This window comes from Natrix helvetica (genome assembly GCF_964273705.1).
Source record: "Natrix helvetica genome assembly, chromosome: 1".
Lineage (NCBI taxonomy): Eukaryota > Metazoa > Chordata > Lepidosauria > Squamata > Natricidae > Natrix > Natrix helvetica.
In genome coordinates this window covers 69,681,011-69,697,079 of record NC_138548.1, presented here as the reverse complement: position 1 = coordinate 69,697,079, position 16,069 = coordinate 69,681,011, and the positions used below count along the sequence as shown (strand labels likewise).

Here is a 16,069-nt window from a genome sequence, read left to right as displayed (position 1 = left end):
GGGTCTGAATTAAGTAATGAGGTATATAGCATTTCTCCATGAATATTCATAATTCAGTTACTATAACAGCAAGTGACAATGAAACAGTTCTCAATGATGAAACAGTAAACCAATCTTCTCTATGATATATAGAAACTCCAATTTCTACTGTTCTCAGGCATCATGGGAGGTTGGTTGAAATTCTAGGAAATGGAGCCCTAATGTACCTTCAGGGCACAACGCTGGGGAAAGTTGCACTATAGCATAAAGTATGCATATCACTTCCAATCTAATAAAATACACTGTCTTGTGAAGCCAACAATTCCAATTACATTTATTCTTGGTGAAATGTGAGTTTTAGATACGTAACACTGAATAAAATCATGGGGAAAAGGTCATACGATTACCACTCGCAAGGTAGGACCACACACAGCTTCCCATATATATCACATCAACATAGCAACATGTTTTGCCATTCTGAATAGTGATGGATTTAGATTTGGTGACTCCCTAAGCTATATAAAGTTTTGGGGACTCCTTTTAAAAGTTACACCACAAAGTTTCACAAAGTTATGTACCAAAACAGGACTTTGGGTCACCATACCAAAAAATGAAAACATATACAGTATATGCCTTGTAATTTACATATAAATTATTTTAAAATAATGCCTAAAAGTTTGCTACACAAGAGTTTAAAAAACTACAATACAATACAACCACAAAATTCTAAAACCAAAACAATCTGAATTTTTGTTAGGCCCTGCAGATAGTGGGGCCCTAAGCTGTAGCTTGTTTACTTTATGCTTAAATATTGCATTGATTCTGTCTTGTATGAAACTGTATATTAAAGCCAACTCATATGGTGATTCCTTCAGATTCCTCCAAGCAGAGGAACTCTCTGTTATGGGGTATTAGTGTATAAACTGAACTGATGGTTCATCTTTACAAAAATATACCAAAGTGCTTCTAAATATAACTTGTTGATGGCAGAAATCCATTGTGATTGAGCCATTACAAGATCTCTTTAACATACCATGAAATATCCAGTCTTATTTACTGTTAAATAGTACTAGACACAGACGTTTCCTTTACTATAAGAAAAAAGGTAAATTAACACTTTGATTGCAGTCCTATACAGAAACCTCTTCCAATCTACAACGGCCAAAATATTTTGGGAATTCTGGCAACTATACATACTTACTAAGGGAGCATGATGGTTCAGCAGTCAAAGATGCTGAACTTGTCAGCTAGAAAGCTGACAGCCAGGCTTTGAGACCTGAATGCAGCATGATTACTTACCCCAGCTGCTGCCCACCTAGCAGTTTGAAAACATGCAAATGAGAGTAGTTAAATAGGTACCACTTCAGTGGGAAAGTAAGAATGAAATGGAATCAAATGGATTGGAATAGAATACAGAACAGAACAGAACTCTTTATTGGCCAAGTGTGATTTAACACCTAAGGACTTTGTCTCTGGTGTATAAGCTCTCTGTACAAGTAACAAGTGATAATTCATGATCATAATAGTGTTCTGTGCACTTCGGCGTATAGTCATGTTAGTCATATGACTATGGAAGTATCTTTGGATAATGCTGGCTCCCTCGGCTAAGAAATGGAGATGAGCACCACTGCCTAATGTCGGACACCACTGGACAAGAAAAAGCTTTCACTTTACCTACACATTGGCAATATCTGGAAATTGGTGCCATTAGATATAATGGAACTTGTTTCAGAATGGACAAAGTAGTATGTTATCCATTGTATAAGCACTTCACAAATTCAAGCAACCCTTCAAATGAAAAGTGATGAGCAATGAGTACACTGTAGAACAGCCACTTAATCCTTCCACATGGTTACAGACCATGTTTCCCCCCCATAAAATCTGAAGTCTGAAAGGTTCAATAGATGAACAGATGCTTAACAATTATCTTAAATGCAATGGGGATTCATCAGTAATTTTATACCCAGGTTTTGTCACAAGTGTTAGTTCATTACAAATTTCATTAGATATATATTAATAATTTGTGTTAACATAGGGAGTGTTATATTTTTGTGGTTTAGTGCTTAAGTATTAACTCCCTTTTTGGGCAGTTCCACAAACACTGGTTCATTATATTATTAAAGGAAATAACCTTCCATTCCTAATGAACCTTAACGAATATGAGGTGTGCTTCAAATGTGATTAAGTCTAAGGATAATAGCTCTAGATGGCATACAACATGAAACAGTTTAAAATAAACTGCTAGAAAGTGATAGAAAAACCAACACCTGGAAAAATAACACAAACTCCAACAGATGAATTATCACAAAAGGGCTGTCTCTTACTCTAGCTCAAGGCCTGAAGGAACAGACAGGTTTTAAATGCTCACTTAAATAAGGGAAGACATATGAATCTCATGGGGGCAGAGGGACATTGTTCCAGAAGGCAGGTTTACATTTCAAGGGCATATGACATAAAGTAAAATGGGGCTACAATTACACTAGCAACCTTGCAGAAATATTCATTGATTAAAGTGGAAACATCTTCAATTTAGCACAACTTTACAATAATACAATACAATACAATAGTAGAGTTGGAAGGGACCTTGGAGGTCTTCTAGTCCAACCCCCTGCCTAGGCAGGAAACCCTATACCGTTTCAGACAAATAGCTATCCAACATCTTCTTAAAGACTTCCAGTGTTGGGGCATTCACAACTTCTGGAGGCAAGCTGTTCCACTGATTAATTGTTCTCACTGTCAGGAAATTCCTCCTCAGTTCTAAATTGCTTCTCTCCTTGATTAGTTTCCACCCATTGCTTCTTCTTCTACCCTCAGGTGCTTTGGAGAATAGTTTGACTCCCTCTTCTTTGTGGCAACCTCTGAGATATTGGAATAATGCTATCATGTCTCCCCTAGTCCTTCTTTCTCTTAAGCTAAACATACCCAGTTCCTGCAACCGTTCTTCATATGTTTTAGTCTCCAGTCCCCTAATCATCTTTGTTGCTCTTCTCTGCACTCTTTCTAGAGTCTCCACATCTTTTTTACATCGTGGCGACCAGAACTGAATGCAGTATTCCAAGTGTGGCCTTACCAAGGCATTATAAAGTGGTATTAACACTTCACGTGATCTTGATTCTATCCCTCTGTTGATGCAGCCTAGAACTGTGTTGGCTTTTTTGGCAGCTGCTGCACACTGCTGGCTCATATTTAAATGGTTGTCCACTAGGACTCCAAGATCCCTTTCACAGTTACTACTACTGAGTATGGTATCACCTATACTGTACCTGTGCATTCCGTTTTTGTTGCCTAAATGTAGAACCTTACTCTTTTCACCATTGAATTTCATTTTATTAGATAGTGCCCAATGTTCAAGTTTGTCAAGATCCTTCTGTATCTTAAGCCTATCTTCTGGAGTGTTGGCTATTCCTGCCAGCTTGGTATCATCTGCAAATTTGATGAGTTCCCCATTTATTCCCTCATTTCCAAAAGGTATTCCTACGAATACTAAGACTCACAAAAACCTGTAGAATGTTTTGATAGGAAAGAGAAGACAATCCGTACCAAGACAGATTTGTACAACTAGACACCTTCTTTAGCAAAATCAAGCTGGATTTTAAGGCACGCTTTCTACCTGTAAATCATAGAAATTGAACCAAACATAGACTGATAATTGCAACCACACACATACTTTGAAACATTCAGGAATAACAAAGGGGAGATGGTTGGAGTTATAGTATATTTAGGGTCAGATTTCTACTCTAAAGTGGACTATAGATCGCCTCTGAATTTTTTATCTGCTGCCCTTTCTATCATACCTATTAAGCAATACCTGTTACATCATATTCATAATCCATCTAAAAAGAGTTGGAAAAAGGTTTGGGTGCTCATCTAGGCCAATTCTCTACTAACATAAGAATGTAGCTCACAAGATAGTCATCCAGCCTCAGCTACATACAGAAAACAAAACAACTCCAAAGACTTCATGCAGCAAACTGTTCTGCTGTAAAGTAACTATAAACCTTTAAAATGTATGCCAAAGTCCACCCCAAATCTTCTCCTTGCCATTTGTACCTGATAAGATCTAGCCATGTCCTTCTAAGCAATAAACAACAAATCTGCAGAGACAGAGAAATGTGCATCACCATTTATAACATTTCCCCCTCTTTATCTCATTAGACTGACCTATCTACCACTTTGCATCCAACATTATATTATATGTATTTAATGTAACATTTTCAAATACACAAATCTGTAGATCAAATAGTTACTCAAATAGCTTTGCATTACACTTATTACATGGCTGGGAATTTGATTATAGGTTAAGAGCCCTACACATGGTAAATAGACACACTCATCTTCCCAATTTCCAGGCCCACCCAGAGACCTTCTCAGGAGCACTGCTTCCCCATTGTTGCAAGCAGCAGCCAACCAGTGGAGAACAAGAAGGCTGCCTGGAAAGAAGAAACCCAAAAAAGTTTTCCTTCCCTCCAACCAATGAACCTGCTTAAGATTGCAGTTACTTACTGCTATTGGACCACTAGGAGAGGTGGGAAGCCTCACCCCCTTTCCATTTTGGTGAGGTCCACCTGAGAGCAGCTGATTCTCAAATATCATTAGCAGTAATCTGTTCCTTAACACCTAATCAATGGTTGGTCAGTTAGATGTCAAAGGAAAACAGGCAGCGCTTCCCAAAGCTCCAGCCTCAGGGCCTAGAGGGACAGTAAGACCACCTGTGGGTTTGCAGGTTGCCAATCTTTCTTGATTCTCTTCAATGCTGACAGTACATTTTGAAGTTCTCACCAGTTTACAGCCTGCTGCAGTCTCTTCAGTATTCAGCCTCACAGCACACTACTGTAGGTCCTTAATAGCCTGGCAAACAAGAATACACAGCAGTCAACAAACATTAGTTAAGAATTCCCACAGAGGACAAGGAACTAAACACACCCACAATTACCTTTCTGAGTAGAGGAAATAAGAATTTATCTTTCCATTTTATCACTAGAACAACATTTGCAACTGCTTGGTATAAAACTGGGTGCCCCCCCCCTAACCCCACCAATCTAATCATTTCCACAATGCTTTATTAATATTGTAAATCTGAAATAGGCGTGGTCAGGGATTTCTCCAAACATTCAAAGGTCCTTGGCTAGGCAAATGGTAATAATACCTTGCACACATCCAGCAGACATGTTGCCTACATGCAGCCTGCTTTCTGAAGCATCAGTTGGGCCATCTTTTAACTCCTTCCAGTCTGCAGTGACAGTTCCAGCTGTCCCCCCTTTTTTTTCATTCCACACACTGCACAATTTGACAGAATTCAGAGAGAGCCACTCCCTCAAAGAGATGCCACGTTGCCTCCTCCCAGGTCTGGGTTTGTTTGTTTGTTTTCCAGCTCCTCTGCCTCCTGCAAGAGTTGAAGCTGGCAGGCTGAGAGAGGAGATCCCGGCATCCCCCACCCCATCCCCACCCCCAAAAAAGATGCTAGGGAAGGCAGTTCCAGGGGAGAAGGAAGAAAGGATTGCGAACAAATTGCACTCCTGCCATTGAGCAAAGCTGATTGGAGGACGGGTTGTTGCTGGGTTACAAGAATGAAGATGGAATGAAGGCCTCCCCCGAGGAAAGACTCTTCCCTTCCCCTTCCCCCCCCCCCCAATAAGCCCTTAAGGGGGGGGGGAATCAAAAGCTAGGTATCCTGGCAAGTAGCTCCCTTTCTCCCTGCGAGCCTATTCAATGCCCGGCTTAGCCCATCCACAGTGCCAGGGGGTGCTTTTATTGTCTGGGCGTGTGCGCTTTTCAAGTGCAGCTCCGCAGAAAAAGAGTTAAATCCTCGGGAGCGGAGACGTTAGTTGGAAGCGGACAAATCCAACGCCCGGAGAAGAGCGAAGGCGGCGGCCTCCCTCATAAATAAACCGACGAGCCCGCCAGGCTCCAGCTTACCGGCATCCTTAATCAAGCAGCCCCCTTTTGGGGGGTGGGTGGGAAGGAAGCGTTAGTTAGCGCGCGTGCCGAGCCGCCGAGCCTCCGCCAAGCGCGAGAGCTCAAGGGAGCGCGGGGAAGGGGGCGGAGGCCGACCTGACATGTCCGTGCAGGAGCTACGTTCACCTGACCCTGGGAGTTTTGACTTCAGGGCGTGGTGCCGAGGCAGACCTACAGCAAACACCCGCCCGGGAAGGCGCAGCTCGGGATTGCGACAGACCGCAGCAGAAAAGGTGGCGCTGGGGCTTCAAGCAGCCTTGGGGTCGCGCCCCCACCCTCCTCCCTGTAGCACAAGGCGGCCTTGTGTGGGTGGGAATCTCAAACTTGCGGTGCAGCGGTGAGCCCGTCCCCCCCACCCAGCCCTCTTCACGAACTCACCTGCGGAAAGAACCGCCTCCTTTCAGACCTGGCGCCTTCCAGAAAGCGTTGGACCACAAGGCTCGTCACTCCTGGCTGGCCGAAACAGCCGGCCCATGTGGCTGCAGGAGACGAAGTTTAGGCGAGGCAGAGCAAAGCAAAAGCTGATCTCCGAGCCTCAAGGCCAAAAGCTCTTGATAACCCTTCACCTAATTGAGAAGCAGCGCTGACTTCTTACTTATGTCTTGCAGAAGCAGTTTGTTCACTTTGTCTAGACAGGAACAGACATACCAAAGATGAACGTCTGTGGCGATTCTCAATCATCCGGGTCATGGTTGTCCCAAAGGTGCTTCTCCCCCCCTCTTCCCTTTTCTTGGATTATTTTCCTTTGAAAACGTTTCCCTTCTCATCCAAGAAAAGCTGCTTTAGTTCAATGTCAACTAAAGAAGCTTTCCTGAATGAGAAGCCAAAACCTTTTCAAAGTGGGGGGAAAACCCCAGTTGCCTTTTGGAAAAAGCACCTTTGGGACTATGAAGAGAGTGTTATCATTAATAAGTGTGAGTGTTACAAATATGCAGATAAAATCTACATGAGCCAATCGAATCAATAGTACTGTATTCCCACCTTGCCCCTTAGCTACAAGTATGCTATTGCTCACAACATACTGACTACTAAAAATGCATCTTTTTTGTATGCCAGCTAACTGGACATATCTAAAAGATTTTGCTACTAAGGACATTTATAAAATAAAAATAAGTCACAGTTTAATGGCTTGCTAAGCTGTTCACAAATAAAAATAGGCTGGGTTTATTTAGAAAGATCAGAAGCAAACAATGAATGTTAAACATCAAGACTCTATCCCAACAGCTAAGATAAAAGTGTCATCCTGTCTTTTTACCTGAGTTGCTGGGAATCAAAACATTCACTTTAGTTAAATCAGTCTTTCCCTAGCTGGGCATTCTTCAGATGTGTGAAAATTACAATTCTCAACCAGAACATTTTTGAGCATTGTAAAACTAATGCACCCGAGGAGCACCACATAGGGAAAACTAAATTAAGTCCTCCATTAAAAAACAATAACTACAAAAAACAAAATCTCAATTTTTATCCTTTTTATTTCTCCACATGTATTGTTCTTTATCAAATGATTTTGTGAATGCCACAGAGTCCATCACTATGTACAAGCCATCCAGGATAGAAGGACCAAGAGTTTATGAAGAATTTAAAAAATGGAAAATTCCAAAGATCAAAATAAATTTAAAGAGGCTTTGTATTTTAAATATGTCTCACCACCTGTCCAGGGTTACTAGGAAAACACATTTTGTTATAGTATGGTTTGCTAAAGTGTGTTTGATCAAACAAGGTACTTACTAATAAAGGTAAAGGTTTCCCTCGCACATATGTGCTAGTCATTCCCAACTCTAGGGGGCAATGCCCATCTCTGTTTCAAAGCCAAAGAGCCAGCGCTGTCCGAAGACATCATGTTCATGTGGCTGGCATGACTAAATGCCAAAGGTGCATGGAACGCTGTTACCTTCCCACCAAAGTGGTCCCTATTTTATTACTTGAATTTTCATGTGCTTTCAAACTGCTAGGTTGGCAGAAGCTGGAACAAGCAACAGGAGTTCACTCCGTTACACGGCACTAGGGATTCGAACCACCAAACTGCTGACATTTCTGATCAACAAGCTCAGTGTCTTAGCTACAGAGCCACTGCATCCCTACTTACAAATAGCTCTAGGAGGTATTTATCTTGAATAATTACTGGAATATGAATATAGATTCACATTATTTTTGTTTAGGGAAAGGGAAGGAATGAGATGTACTGTGGTGTGGTAGAGGCTAGATCAGCGATGGCGAACCTTTTTTAGCTCGCGTGCCATAAGTGGGGGGTGTGCAGCGGGGTCGTGTGCGGGCGTGCCGCACCCATAATGCAATGTGCGACCCCCCAGTGCGCATACACGCACTACAGGCACTCCCCGCATTTTTACATGCTTTTTTCTCCCTCCCCAGGCTCCAGAGGCTTTATAGGAGCCTGGGGAGAGTGTATACAGCCTCCGGGGGTGGGGTGGGGGAGGCTCTTTTAGCCTGGGGAGAGCGAAAAATGGCTTTAAAAAAGGGTGAACGCAGTTGGCCAGCGCACGCATGCACGCTGGCCAACTGATAGGGCAACACCTCGTGTGCCCTGACAAATGGCTCCGCGTGCCATCTGTGGCACGCGTGCCATAGGTTCGCCATCACTGGGCTAGATTATTCATTCAAGTATTTTTCTTGGTGAAGAAATCCTTTTAATCCATAAAGTTGGAATGTGTATCATGGTAACACCTTGCTCCCCCCACCAAAAAAAAGTTGAAATCTGTTCCTTCCAAAAAGTACAAAAGAGGGAAGCTATTTACATTAAAGAACTATATGCTAATTTATAAGTATAGATGAACATTTAAATATTGCTAATTATTAAATGTCAACAATTCACATCTGATTTCAGATGATGAATGGACTGATGCTTAACAATCTGATTGGTTTCCAGTAATCTCCTTGATCCTGTCTAGGCACTTTATTCATTACCATTCCCTTTGATTTCCTTAACCTTGTCAAGCAGAGGTTTTTTTTCTCTAATCCCTCAGCTGTTTGTATCACATGATCAATGTAAGTGAGTTATTGCTTACTGAGTATTTCCTTGAGCACTTAATCTTTTTTGGGGCCTGGGTTGATTGGTTCTTGCAGTCCATGGTATTTTTAGGAATCATCTCCAGAGCCATTATTTAAAATTGTCTATTGTCTTGTTCTCAGGGTCCAACTTCATTGGCTGTATATATCTTGGAAATATCCATATGCCACACAATCTTTTTAAAGTCGTCATTGCTTTCTTTCTTAGGATTCATTTCTAATTTTCATTCTGAATTCATCTCTTCCAAATCTGCTATTGTTATAGTTCACTTGTTATATCAGTCAAATAGAGGCAACTTGCAGAAAGTTTCAGAAATAGGCACATTCGCCTATGTTGTCTTCAGTATAGATATATTGTTCAATATTCTCCAGTCTCTAGGGCACACAGTCTTGTTTCTCATTTGTTAACACAGAGCTGTTATACTTTAACTGCTGTTTCTCCTTCATCTTGAAACAGTTCAATAGGTCATTTGTGCTTTCCTAATTGCCAGCTAGTCATTCCTGAATATATTTGATGCCTCTTTCTAAAAAGAATTCTATAATTCTGTTTACAAAGGGTTTTCACTATAAGCTTCCTAACTTCCTTAATCATATTTTCCTCTGTTGTGTTGTATACTACCTTTGAATATTCTTATTTCCTGCTGTGATTTCTCTGTTCTTCCTAAAACCATTTGTTGTTGTTTTTTGTTCTTTCCCTCTTTTTGCTGACTTTCTTGATTGAGATCCTTTGTTTTTGTTTGTTTGGTTTGTTTTGCTTGCCATTGAAATTACTGATAAGTCAATTCCAAGGCTTTCCTTCATTTTCTATGTCTACCATGATAGCTTCTTCTGAAAGCTGCTTGGATTTCTTAAGTATATGGAATCTGTTCCTTTCAGTGAACTTACATTCTTACTGCATGTCCTCTTGGTTAAATACTGCTGATACTGTATAACATGTTGCAATCCTTGTCACTGTCTCCTTAATGCCTCCTTAAATTTGTATTTTCCAGGACCCAATATTGATATTTAGGAAAAATGCAATTCTTTTAAGATCAGCTGATAGGTATAGATACATAAATGTCATATGAAGCAGCCTTGCCTCCTTCCAATCCAAATACTGAGTACATCAATTATTGATGCATCTTTGCATTATTTCATTTCCCAAGCCTTTTTGTAATTCAAAATTCCCTCATTTTACCGGTGTCTACATTCCAATTGTCCATTAGTGGCATTGCATCCTTCCTTGACAGCTCTGAAGTAGGTAGCTATCCTTGTATGACTCTGATGTTCAATAGATATCCATTCTAAGAATATGTTCATATAGGCTTATTGGCTATAGTCGATGGCAAACCTGGCTATAGAACAAAATGTGCTTTTTGATAATCCTTGCTGCTTCATTTCCTTGTATGGAACCATGGTCTGAGATAGACAGAAATCCATCCATTTATCTCATTCATTCTGAATATACCTCGTGTCAAGGCAACTTGCTGGGGACATCTTTATTTTATCTCACAATAATAACCTCATATGGTAGGTTGGACTGAGAGTGAGTGAGTAACTGACCAAAAGTTAATCAGTATGTTTTGTTTATTAAGCACTATATCACACTTATCTGATTTAAACTGACCATTTCACCCACTTTTTTTCTTCCTAATTTTCTTTTTGCAAGAGCAACTTCTGCTTTTTTTTATCAACTAATAAGTGTTGAATCATTGGTTGTGACAGCTTGTTACCCAACCAACTTGATACCCAAGCCTGATGTTATGGGCTGAGAGTAAGTGGTCAGGCTTTCATGCCTAAAGTGGGACTAACGTTCACAGTCTTCTGGCTTCTAAGCTGGTGCCATAACCACTAGATCAAACTGATTCTCAAACCAGTGGATGGCTCTTCCATCCACACACATTTGCTTATTCAAAACATTCAATACAGAATCTTCTATTTCCTCTTCAACATTTCAACTTTTCCTTGTTTCATGCTTCTCATATTCTCTGCTCCAATGTTTTTGCAATCTATTCACCTTCTGCCTTGCCAGTCAAATAGCTACTGTACAAACATTGCACTGATCCTCACAGCAACACATGGTATGGTAAGGTGAGAGCAGTGATTTCTAGTGCAGATAGAAACCACAGATTCTGGAAAATGTGTTACACAGCAGACATACATTAGAAACAATTAAATGATTATTCTGAATGATGAGCGGGCAGTAAATTGGGTCTTAACTCATAAGCAAAGCTATGCTGATTGACCATTCAGAGCACTTGCTATTCTCCCTCAATGTGGTAGAGTTTTCTTGTTGTTTTTTTTCCAGAGAAACATTACAGAGTAAATCTTCAGCAACTTCCTTCTACAGAAATGGGCTCTGGAGAAAAAATGTCAAAACTTATACGTGAGGTGTAAGAACAGAACAGCCCTTCAGAAAAAAATGTTGAAAAAGTTTCTATTAGAAAACCTTGCAAGAAAACCACAGAATGCCATATAATTTTTTTCTGTGTGTCCTAATTTAGGTGAAGCAGAGGAGGGGCAGAAAACAATCCCAAGACTTGCAGTCAAAGTTATCCAAATATTTGGCAATGTTTTCTGTTACTAATATTGTCCCATCTTGGTCAAATGCCAGTTCTATGTCATCTTTCAATGTGTTGCTAAAATAAATAGGCAATTGGGTGTTGAATTAGCACAAAAACAAGTCGTTCACTGAATTGTTCCAACTTGTATAATCCATCTCTTAATATGCTGGTGTCAACAATTTCTTCGTATTACTTTCCTCAGACTTTCTTTGCAAATGGAGACGGCAAGGAATATTCCAAAATATGACAGGAGCCGTTTTTCATATGCCATGTTTTAATACACCAATTTTCAGATACAGAAAAACCTCAGTTTAATTATGGAGGGAAAGGTTATCCCCTAAATCAAATTGTCCACCAAATCTGGACATATGTTATTGAAGTATTTATGTCAGTTACATAATTTTATTTATTGCATATTTATGTTAATTATGTTTCTTCATCATATATATTGGTGTGAATGAGGTTCAAAAGTTCAGTTTATATAACTGATGCAAATCTTGTAAATTCCATCAACTGTCTAGATTGCTTTGGAGACCACAAATATTGTTCACTGTCTTGATGTGACGTCTGAAATAAAATGTTGTGTATTCCATCAAACGTTTACAATATGGGAAGAAATATTGGATTGAAAAGGAAATCAGCTGTGAAAAGTGAGATGAATAGTCCAACTCTTTGATAATTCTTCTCTAGACAAGACGAGGACTTGAGATCACCCACAAGTGCTCCAGACAGTTGCTCCTTAAAAGGAGACTGCAAGAGAGGAGTTTTCAGTGAGTTTAGAGCTCTGACAGATGGGGGAACCGCACCAGTGGTGGGTTCCTACCAGTTTGGACCGGTTCGGCTGAACCAGTAGTGATTTGGTGGCCCAGGTCACTGGAACCGGCAGCCACCCAGGCCTAGCATGCCCCCAAACCAGTTCCCTGGGCGGCGCCATTGACACCACCATCTTCTTTTTTCAGTTCTGTGCACGTGCAGACCAATTTTAATTGCACTGTGCATGCACGCACAGCGCGCATCAAGCACGTCAATATATGCGAAGTGCGCACACGAGCAAACTAGCAGTAGTGCCTGCTGGAACCTACCCCTGAATAGCACCTTGCTCAAATTGTACTCAGCACCTTTGAAAGGATATTAGATTTGCATATTTCTTTCTCACTCACTTTTAGAAATTGTTTGTTAACTGCTTTTCCACTATTAGGAACTTTTGGATCAAGGTATTCTATAGCCCTTGTGAGCTTTCATCAAACTTTAGTGAAATATGTTTTTAAAGATAGGTTTAAGGACTTAAAAACGTTTTAATAAACAGCAAAAGCTTATAACTTGGGTTTTAGAAAATTACAAACAGACTAAGGATCCAAATAAATTTTGGAATTATTAAAAAAAAATCCTTCCCATGGGAAAATAGCAATAGCACTTAGGCTTATATGCCAGTTCAGATACTCTCTGAATAGTTTACAGTATCAGAATGTTGCCCACAACAATCTGGGCCCTCATTTCACCAAGCTTGGAAGGATGGAAAGGATGAGGCAACCTTCGGTCAGGATCAAACTCCAGGCTTTGGGCAGAGTGAGCCTGCAATACTGCATTCTAATTACTGACTACCATATCATTTTGAATTGTTTAAAAAACAACATTAAGATAAGACTTTAAAAATTGGACAATAGAGGGAACTAAAAGAATGTAAAGGAGAAGAATGCTCAAACTTGACTTACAAATATAAAATGAAGCAAAGTATTTAAACATTACACACATTGAAGGATATTTTTGAACAGTGACCAGGAATTAATTTTAAGCCTCTATGGATAGACTGTGTTTAAAAGATGTTATGGAAAAACAATATATTTCACTTGACAAGATTGAAACTGCTTTGAAAGTAATTTTAAAAGTACATGCTACAAGAAATATTGAAAAAGATTTTACACTAATCATACAAAAGAAACCAGCTGACATTTTAATAATTAAAAGGATGATACAAATAGCAAACCAATATGTACCTGAACAATTTTCTCAAACTGGATTTACAAAAAAGACTTAGTAAACCTTTAAATAATTTTATTTATTATTAATTTAATCAAGGTTAATTTTTTTTTTGTTATCTGGTAACCCTTTATGGATTTCTGCTGACCAAAGGACTGACATTTTAAGGATTTGTTTATAGATAAGATATGGGATATGGGAAGAAGAGACATTTGTTGAATTTTAAGTGAAAGTGGTAAATTACTAAAATTGTTTGTACTTATTGTGATAAATGGGGAGTTATTTCTTTATATATTCTTTTTCTCTACCATAGTTTTGCTTTTTCTCTCTCTCTTCTGTTTTTCTTTTCTACATATTCTATTTGTGTGTGTTTTTGTTCTTTTAAGTTTGCATCAGTTTCTACTCTTCTATTTACAGAGTCAGCAACTTGCCCCCAACAATCTGGGTCCTCATTTTACCAACCTTGGAAGAATGAAAGGCTGAGTCAACCTTTTGCTGGTCAGAATCAAACTGCTGGCAGACAGCAGAGTTAGTCTGCAATCCTGCATTCTAGCTACTGTGTCATCAAGGCTTCTTATTAAAGTAATACCTTTTAAATCGGAATTTGGCCTTTGAGTGCATATACAATATAAGGTGTTAGAATGTTAAAGTGACTAGCTGGTTAAATTCCCTCTTCCATTTGTATCTCGTTTGTATGTTTGGATCTGTTGACAGAGGAGGGGCTGGTGCATTTTTGGGGCCCTTCAATATGTGCACATAACCATGGCTCAAGCATGCTTTTTTTTGGTCGTCTGTCCCTATCATGTTGCCTTCATCTCACCCTCAGCCTTTGGATCAGAGAAACAGCCTTAAATGATTAATAACTGTTTTACTGTTAAAGTGGTATTTCTTCCTTTTCCAATGAGGGCAGCTTCAATGTCTATGAAGACTGATAGGATTTGTCTCCCATTGCCTTGGAGGAAGTCAGACAATGCTGTGATAGAAACAATAGAACCAGGATAAGGACTGGCAATGCGGAAAGCAGATGTCCTGCTGCAATAGTTTTTTATTGACTCAAGGATGGGTGGATAGCATGTCACTTCAGCAGTGGGGAAAAGCCCTTGGTGTGCACCAGGGAACTAGCTGATTAAAAGGAGGGAAAGGGGAACTCCACAGGCCTAAGCAAAAGTTCTGTCACAAAATGCTGGATTTAGTAGGTTACGTGGTGCTTTTTTGCATGCTTTATTTATGAAAATATAAGGTTACAAACAAATGTACAGCCTTAATTTGAGAAAAAGGAGAATAGACATATGACTCATGAAGAGAGTTTGAGAACTCCTATATCTCCCTCCTGAACACTGGAAACAACTCACTAATCCAGTATTGTTACTTGCTGGTATCCATGTTAGAGAAACTGCACAGAAGTGGCTTTGCATATTATGAGAGAAAAGCCTGTTATGACTGACCTTAAATAAATGCAAACTTTAAAAGGGTTTTTTTTTCCTTGCACATATAGATCCTAGAATTATCAAAGGAGCCATTTATTCAAATTACATCTTTGAATTATTCTAAATCTTTAAATTAATCCATAACTCTATACCCTTTATCCCAGTGATGATTACTGTATAGATGAATTACACTGTTTTTGTTATTTTGCAACTTTAAAAAGTAAAAAATCAAAATAAGAACATGGCTGTAATAAAGCATTCCTGGGAAATTAATTCCTACTTAATAAGATAGAATATCTAGAGAAAACTTACTTAGCCTACAGTAATTAAAATGCCATGCATAGCCCATTAAATACTGCCTCTGATTTAACCTTAAAACATGCATCACAATTTCATCCAATTTTTAACAAGGGATTATATCATAAGCAAAATATTCAAGATTTTATTCTTGAATATTTTGCCTATGATATAATCACTTGTTAAAATTGGATGAAAAAAGAAATATAAAACACCTTATTAAAATTGTAATTAAGTTGCTAATTTAAAGGCTAAGAAAATATGTGCTTATCTCACCTAATAGTTTTGTAAATTATACTTAGATTTGGGGCATAGTTCATCACAGGTTGTCATGTTCAGTTCTTAACTTAAATGTGCAAAATAGCCATTTACAGATTACCAATCATCATCATCTAATGTCAGGTCAAAAATAAATTGTTAAATGGTGACAGCTTGTATCATCATGTGAGACAAACCAAATAACAAATCCTGAAATGAGAGCATGTAAAAGTAAAATCGCTCCTCTTCAAACCCTTCCAACTTTTCAAAGGGAGTTGATATTTGCATAGGTGCTGACAATTACTTGTAACTGATTTCTATTTTTCCTTGTAGTTTTGTTATAATACAGTACTGTTGACCTCAGATACTGGTCAGTTTTATCAGAGGCAGAATGAAGAAACAGCCTGCTGCAGCAGCTTAGTATGTCATAAAAAGACATCACAATATTGCTGGATTAGATCCAGATTCATTCATAGACTCAATGTAACCTTTGCATTGAAAGTTATGTCTAATTTAAATCCATAAATTTCCGCTACAATCTCTAAGCAAGGACTTATATTTTTACTTAGAAGGAAGGAAAAAGTTGCTTGTGGAATTCTGCATCATAGG

At 39.1% G+C, this 16,069-nt stretch overlaps 1 protein-coding gene across 6 annotated transcripts in view; it reads right to left on the bottom strand.

The window, feature by feature from the left end:
• The window catches only part of LOC309385018 (serine/threonine-protein kinase PAK 6-like), a 45,860-nt gene extending 39,363 nt beyond the window's left edge, over positions 1-6,497 (bottom strand). The window contains exons 1-2 of one of the 6 annotated variants that reach the window (XM_081939057.1): positions 6,313-6,497; positions 4,759-4,827 (exon numbers count right to left, since the gene is read on the bottom strand). The gene's annotated coding sequence lies outside the window, so the exon portion shown is untranslated. Of the gene's footprint in view, positions 1-4,342; positions 4,451-4,482; positions 4,501-4,758; positions 4,828-5,125; positions 5,415-5,895; positions 6,070-6,312 lie in introns of those variants that run through there. The other 5 variants (XM_081939056.1, XM_081939055.1, XM_081939060.1 and 2 more) reach the window with 5 other exon arrangements.
• Between the last annotated feature and the right edge of the window lie 9,572 nt (positions 6,498-16,069).